At 32.6% G+C, this 8183-nt stretch overlaps 1 protein-coding gene across 1 annotated transcript in view; it reads left to right on the forward strand.

The window, feature by feature from the left end:
* The window catches only part of SEMA3D (semaphorin 3D), a 257776-nt gene that overhangs the window by 174698 nt on the left and 74895 nt on the right, over positions 1-8183 (forward strand). The window lies entirely within an intron of this gene.

The following is an 8183-nucleotide window of genomic DNA, read 5'->3' on the forward strand; positions in this document are numbered from 1 at the left end:
AACTGTAGAAAAAAGTCTCAATACCAGGTGTCGGTACATTTGGATAATACATTTCTTTGACTTGGCAGATGAATACAGGCTGGAAAATTATTTCCTTTTCAGTCACCCTCAAGGAAGATCCTGTGGGTGCCTGACAGGTAATTATTGAGGTGTGTGATTTACAAATCAAAAGGGTAACTGAAAGTGAGTTAAAACACAGACCACAGACCATAGAGGGACATATTTTCAACCAAGAAACAATAAAACTGCATAATGGATTCTATAATTTAGGTCAATTTTTTTTTATTTCATGATTGAGAGAGAACATTCACTTTTAAACAACTTCCCAATTTACTTGTATTATTAAATGTGCTTTACTCTTATTATTCTTTCTTGAAGGAGCAGCACTGCTCTACTAGGAGCTAGATGAACACATCAGATAAGCCAATCACTAGTCTGCTTTTCAACAAAAGATAAAATGAGAACAAAGCAAATTAGATCATAGAAGTAGATTGGAAAATTGTTTAAAATTACACACTCTACCTTAACCGTGAAAGGAAAATTTGGGGTTTGTGTCCTTTTAACATTTTAGTTATTTCTAATAAAAAAAATGCAGCGCAGTAAAAATTAAAAAATCATGATTCCGATAGATCATGCAATTTTAAGAAACTATAAATTACTTCTATTATAGCATTTACTTAATTCCTTTGGCATCCTTTGTTGAAGAGTTTATATTGGTATGTTCAGAAGCAGGATCTTAATGGTAACACACATGCATTTCTTCATTGGCTCACCAGATTTGTTCAGCTAGGTATCAGCAGGGGTTAATCACATATTCAGACAATAGTTCACTATTAAACTGCTATAAAACATGAGAACATTTTCTTTTTGCACTTTATGTCCCTTTAATATGTTTATATTGTGTTTTTTAATGCACAGCATATGTAAAGATAACTTTAATATGTCTAGTGAATATCTTTACCATGGTGTCTGTGAGGCTTATATAAATATATTAAAATCTAAATATTCGTGCAATATAATCAATATATCACAAGTTTTATTCTTTCAGATTAATTATGTGTCTTGTTAAAATGCATTTTAACAAATTTCACAAAAATGCAATGTTTTTTTGCAGTTCCAAGTGATAAACCTGTAAATTCTCTATTGAATCAGTTATCATGTCTAGAGAAATCACTATCTAAAAGATTGTGAAACAATTTATTTCTAAAACAAGACATTTGAAGAAATCATTAAATTAAATGTCTTAAAAACCATACATGGTCGGTCTTACAGTATCATGTGTCCGCTTTATATACCCTCATAGTGTTATGTAGTTCCTCACTGTTTCCAATGCCTCTGGCAGTATATGACATCAGATGTCATGTAAGACAATTATATGTATCCGCTGTGATGGATTTTGCTCATTTATTTGCCTAGTTTTGACACAGAGTGTCCACGCTTAGGGCAAAACTACTACATTATACAGGTGGTTGTTTAATTTGTGCTCTAGTTTTACAGCAAAGGCAAGCACAATAAATACAGCAATATAAAGTACCGGTATATTGATTTATTTTCATTAATTAATTAATTAATTAATTAATTAATTAATTAATTCATTCATTCATTCATTCATTAAATAATTATTTATTTATTTTAAATTGAAAGTAAGGATATTGCACAAATCAGTGTTGGCTGCTTTAAGACAGGATATTAACCATTATTTATTAATAATGCTTTAAATTAAATTTTTACATTTGTCATTGATCTTGTCATTTAAAGCTAAAAAAATGCTGAACCAAATGATGAGCTATACAATTATGTAAGATGTAAGTGATGTTTCACTACACCCATAACAAAATTGTGACACCCTACCCTTTCATTGGTGACACGTGTATAAAATGTTTGGGAAATTGCATGCAAGGAAAAATGTTATTGATTCCTGATTTTGTTTAAAACCATTTCTCTAAAGGCGAGAAATGGTTTTCGTAGGTGGATTTTCTTTTTTACCTTATATATATACCCTCATAGTTTTATGTAGTTCCTTACCGTTTCCAAAGGAAAGGCTTCAAAAAGTTCAGATTTACTCTATTCAATAATTATTTGGCAATATCCTTGTCAACTGTTTGGTTTGAGTGCCAGTTTTGTGCTGATGGCTTGTAGCAGCAGCACTAGATAGTACTTTAACTTTATTAAAATTTAAATCACTGTCCAGCTGCCCTTCTGCTGCCCTGAAGACATTTACCATAAGAAATAACCAATGAATAGATTTACATCAACAAATTTCAAAAGGCCAGCTTAACATATATTGCACAAAACAAAACAACATTTTTTTCAAGAGTTTATGCAAAATATATTTTTTCTCTTCTCTGCCCATTTCTATTTATTATTTGCAAGCCTACAATTGCTGAATATGTTGATTCATTATCATAACTTGTCATAACTTGTCCGCCTGCTCTGAGGCAGCGGACAGAAATCAACCCGATCGAATACGATCGGGTTGATTGACACCCCCTGCTAGCGGCTGATTGGCCGCGAATCTGCAGGGGGCGGCATTGCACAAGCAGTTCACAAGAACTGCTTGTGCAATGATAAATGCCGACAGCGTATGCTGTCAGCATTTATCGCTGTGCGGCAGACATCATACGCTACATCGTATCATGTCTGCTCGCACTATGATAAATTGGCCCCTAATAATCTATTTTTTTCCATTTAACTAGACGCTTTTAATGTCAAGCACAGAAAGAAATATAAATGCAGTTTGTCAGCTGTATATTTAGTGGTATACCCCAAAAATATCCGTTGATTATAAATAAGCTTTCTGGCTCTACCCCAGTGTTTGATTTATTGTTCTACAGTTAGGATGTCTCCATATGATATTGCCACTGGCCAGGGAGTCAAAATATTAGAAGATCTGCCAGCTCTTTCTTTTGTTTAATATACATTTCTTCTTGCCAGGTATATACCACAAGTTGAGTAGCTTGCGCAGGATTTTTTTGTGACAGTCCAATTCCATAAAATCAATTTGTTATCTTTAGAATATAAATGTATTTTGGTAATACTCATGTTAAGGATATGCTTATTATGTCAGTGTAATGCGATGCATACATTTTGCTTATACCCTTCTCCTCTTTAAGAAACAGCATGAGCCAAAACATATATAGAGCCAGGTCGAATAGGAAATGCCTGTGCCTTAATATAGAGTTTTTCCTACACACACCCTGGATGTACTGGATTCATCAAAGTTCTTTTTTTTTTTTGTAAATAGTCCTAACCAAACAGTGATTCAAAAGAGATTGGAAGGATTTGAGGCTTGGATCAAAGTGAAATAAATGTTTTATGAGTGGAAAATAAATATAATAATAAAACTGTCTATACGTATTATACAGAAAGCCTTAGCACACTTCAACCACAAACAGAACATCTAGAAATAATTATGTAGAATATATTACACTGTGTTATCCCTCCAGACTCCTAAGTTATAAGCTTTAGGGGGATTGGTTGTGTCTATCACATTATTTTTTAAGAACTATACAATTTGGTTTTGAGCTTATTGCCTTTTGATAAATCTGTGCTGTAAGATTGCAAGTTGTGGTGAACAGGGCATGGAAGTTATTTTTACAAATTGCATCATTTAAAAGTTAAGTTTTGTTATGGCTGAAAGTTCCAAAGTGTCCATTGTTTCCTGCCCATTCCTTTGCCCTCCATAAACTCCTGTGAATTACTCCCATATTGGTTTAGATTAGGTGCAGACAATTAAAACAAAAATCTAGTAGTAGAAAATAGGATATAATAGGGTTGACAAATCTGTTTAAAATTTAGGAGCTGTAAGAATTTTTATGAGTCAAACATACTTTTACAAGACAGACAGAATAATTGTTGAGTATAGATATATGAAGAATAACTAAAAAAGTTAGGAGCCAGAAGTAAAATTTTAGGAGCCAGTGACTCCCTGGCTCCTGGGTTTATTGAGTCCTGGATATGGAATTATTATATTTATAATTACATTATGGGTCGATTTATGAAGCTGAGGCGGACAGGGATGCACATACATGCTCCTGGCCGCCGCAGCTCGCCTTTGACGGGCTGAATTCCATGTCCGGAATTCAGCATTCCACACAAGCGATATTTTGCGCTCGTGTGTGATCTCGCCCCCTGCCCACGCACAGCCAGTCACACGCAGGCAGGAGCTGTCAATATCCCCGTTTTTCGATATCACCGTTTTTTTTTCTAATCATCAAAATGTACGTTGTGACATATATCTGTGCTCAGAAGAGGGAAATGGGTGCTTTAAAGGAACACTCAAGTCAAAATTAAACTCTCATGAGTCAGATAAAGTATGCAATTTTAAACAACTTTCCAATTTACTTCCATTAACAAAATGTGCACAGTCTTTTTATATTTACACTTTTTAAATCTCCAGCTCCTACTGAGCATGTGCAAGAATTAACGGAATATACGCATATGCAATTGTGATTGGCTGATGGCTGTCACATAATACAGGGGGAGTGGAAAAAGACATAACTTTGACATTTCTCAGAAAAAATCTTTTTGGACATGAAACAATATTTTTCTTTCATAAATCAGATAGAACATTACAATTTACTTCTATTATTCAATTTGCTTCATTCTTCAGATACCCTTTGTTGAAAAAATTGCAATGCACATGGGTGCGCCAATCACACATTTCATCTATGTGCAGCCACCAATCAGCAACTACTGAGCCTATTTAGATATGCTTTTCAACCAAGGATATCAAGAGAATGAAGCAAATCAGATAATAGGAGTAAATTGGAAGTTGTTTAAAATCACACGCTCTTTCTAAATCATGAAATGAAATATTTGAGTTTCATGTCCCTTTAAAGTGCTACTGCATTGTTTTTTTATTGAGGTTTGAAACATACAGGTACAAACATAATTGGCCTCCATAGTGCAATGGCAAAATACCAAATTAAATATAATACTCAATGGTGGGACAGCCATGTAAACACCTACATATATCACAGGCATAACATTGTCCAGTGGTAAGGCCACGGTATATAGCTATAACCTACACAAAGCCTGACTATAAAACATATGGCAAATAATGTAAAGCATAACCTCATTTTAAATATATAAATAAATAAATAAATATATAAATAAATATATAAATAAATATATAAATAAATATATAAATATATAAATAAATAAATATATAAATAAATATATAAATAAATAAATAAATAAATATATAAATAAATAAATAAATATATAAATAAATATATAAATAAATAAATAAATATATAAATAAATAAATAAATATATAAATAAATAAATATATATATATATGTATATATATAATTCTTCCATATCCAATGGAAACCACTTATGTGCTCCTGTCAACATTTAAAGCACACATAGGGAGTAATATTTCAAATTGCTCAAAATAATAGTGAAGAGTAGTTCCCCGTACTAGAGTTTATCAGCCACTCTTGGGCTGTCATACACCAAATAAAAATAAATAGGGGAATGCTAGGGAAAATAAGTAAAAGGACCACTTTTGGGTCCAGAATCTAAGATGGTCATACTTTTAGATACTATTATAAGATATATCCCTTTATATGTTAGATCTTAGGAGTAAATGCTTTCCCGATACTGGAATAAACCGGACACTCTTGTGCCACTGACAGCTGAATATATTTGGGGAGGGGAAAATGAGGGGAAAAGGGTGAGAGGGCCACTTATGGGCCTAATTACTAGAGTTAATATGTATAATGATAATGGAACCATCAGTATTGTAACTTCAGATTAACTAGATAAGATAAGGGTCAGATTATACTGTCCCTATAAGGTTCATAAGAAAGATTAATAGTTATAAATGGGAAACAAGTTCTATTAAAGGGACAGTCAACACCAGAATTGTTTTTGTTTTAAAAGATAGATAATCCCTTAATTACCAATTCCCCAGTTTTGCATAACCAACACAGTTATAATTATACACATTTTACCTCTGTAATTACCTTGTATCTAAGCCTCAGTAGACTGCCCCCTTATTTCAGTTCTTTTTACAGACTTGCATTTTGGCCAATCAGAGCTGTCTCCATGGTAAATTCACGTGCATGAGCTCAATGTTATCTATATGAAACACATGAACTAATGCCCTCTAGTGGTGAAAAACTATCAAAATGCACTTAGATTAGAGGCGGACTTCAAGGTCTAAGAAATTAGCATATGAATCTCCTAGGCTTAGGTTTCAACTAAGAATATCAAGAGAACAAAGTAAAATTGGTGATAAAAGTAAATTGGAAAGTTGTTTAAAATTACATGCCCTATTTGAAACATGAGAGGTTTTTTTGGACTTGACTGTCCCTTTAAACAGTTATCAATGTAGATAGACACATTAGAGTACATTTCTTTCCTCTACCTTTAGTTCTAGAGTCAGTTGCAAAAAGACAAAGGGGCTAAAGAGTTCCATACTATATAGACCTTAACCGGTGGGTAATTGCCTCCCAATAAAAAGTGGTCAGTGAAGGAAGACTAAGGTATGCTGCCTCGGCCGCAGATGTATTGGGATAGTCAACTATCCCACCTGCAGTATAAGGCAACCAAGGGCTATATATATATATATATATATATATATACAAACTATAACATAAATAACTGCGACCCATGGTAAATTCAACTGAAATTAAACAGGTACTATAGATATCATCACTATATAAGCAGCTACTTGGTTAAATAATATAAGTGTATCCCAAAGTCCTCCATACTGTTAGAATTAGCTATCTTAGGGTGTACATATTGACAAGGTGTGGAATTGGGGAAGTAAGGGCAGTCTATAACCTTTAATAATGTCTCAGACACAAAGTCCTCATGAACACAATTACTTGTTAAGCTATTTCAGGACTCATATTAACAAGGATGGTTGCATTGTCTTTTTATGTTGCTTTTGTTGATTATGCAAATCTACTGTGTTTACTTGTCCTTTAATTGCATAAGTAAAACAATGTGTGTGTATGTACATGTGTATGTGTAAGTATGTTTGTGTGTGTATATCTAGATCTAAATAAAAGATGACAAATACATCTATATGTGTATAAAAATGATCAGATAAACGAATCCTTAATATATAGCAACATTGTGTAACATATTTTTGTTTCCTAAATTAGAAAAATATCAAAACCCCTGGACTATATGTTCAAATTCAGCAAAAATAAAATTAGTTTTAGTTTGTTAAGATCTTTGTAAATGTTGTCTACTATCCCTTCAATATATTTGTAACCATGTGGCTATTATATATTATTAAAAAGGACTTTAAAGATGTTGAGATTGTTATATAGAAGGTTTAGTTATGTGTATTTTTTTAATTTGCATGGTGCTTTCATTAGTTATTCTGTCTCTTTTTGCTCTGAGTTTACTCTGAAAATCATGGGATTTCCACATTCCTTAAAGGGACACTCAGGTAAAATTTAATTTTCATGATTCAGATACAGCATGTAATTTTAAACAACTTTCCAATTTACTTCCATTAAATAAAATGTGCACATTCTTTTATATTTACACTTTTTAAACCACCAGCTTCTACTGAGCATGTGCAAGAATTCACTGACTATACGTATATGCATTTGTGATTGGCTGATTGCTATCACATGGTACAGGGGGAGTGGAAATATACATAACTTTGAAATTTGTTAGAAAAAAATCTACTACTCATCTGAAATTCAGAGTAAATGCCATTGTATTGTCTTGTTATCTTGCATTTGTTGATTATGCAAATCTACTGTGTTTACTGGTCCTTTAAGTTTCTATTAAATAATAGGCACCACTATGTTGAAAGCTAGGTTTCTCTTATCTAATTTCTTCCACTGAGGACAATTAGACATGGATAACATGCAAACAATGGCTGTGTGAATATAGCAATGTGATTGGGACTTAAAGGGACATGAAACTCAAATTTTTTATTTCATGATTTAAAAAGAGCATACAATTTTAAACAACTTTCTAATTTACTTCTATTATGTAATTTGCTTTGTTCTCTTGATATTCTTGGCTGAAAAGCATATCTAGATAGGCTCAGTAGCTGCTGATTGGTGGCTGCACATAGATGCCTCGTGTGATTGGTTCACCCATGTGCATTGATTTTTCTTCAATAAAAGATATCAAAAGAATGAAGCAAATTAGATAATAGAAGTAAATTGGAATATTGTTTAAAATTGTATTCTCTATCT

Source organism: Bombina bombina, chromosome 6 (genome assembly GCF_027579735.1).
Source record: "Bombina bombina isolate aBomBom1 chromosome 6, aBomBom1.pri, whole genome shotgun sequence".
NCBI lineage: Eukaryota > Metazoa > Chordata > Amphibia > Anura > Bombinatoridae > Bombina > Bombina bombina.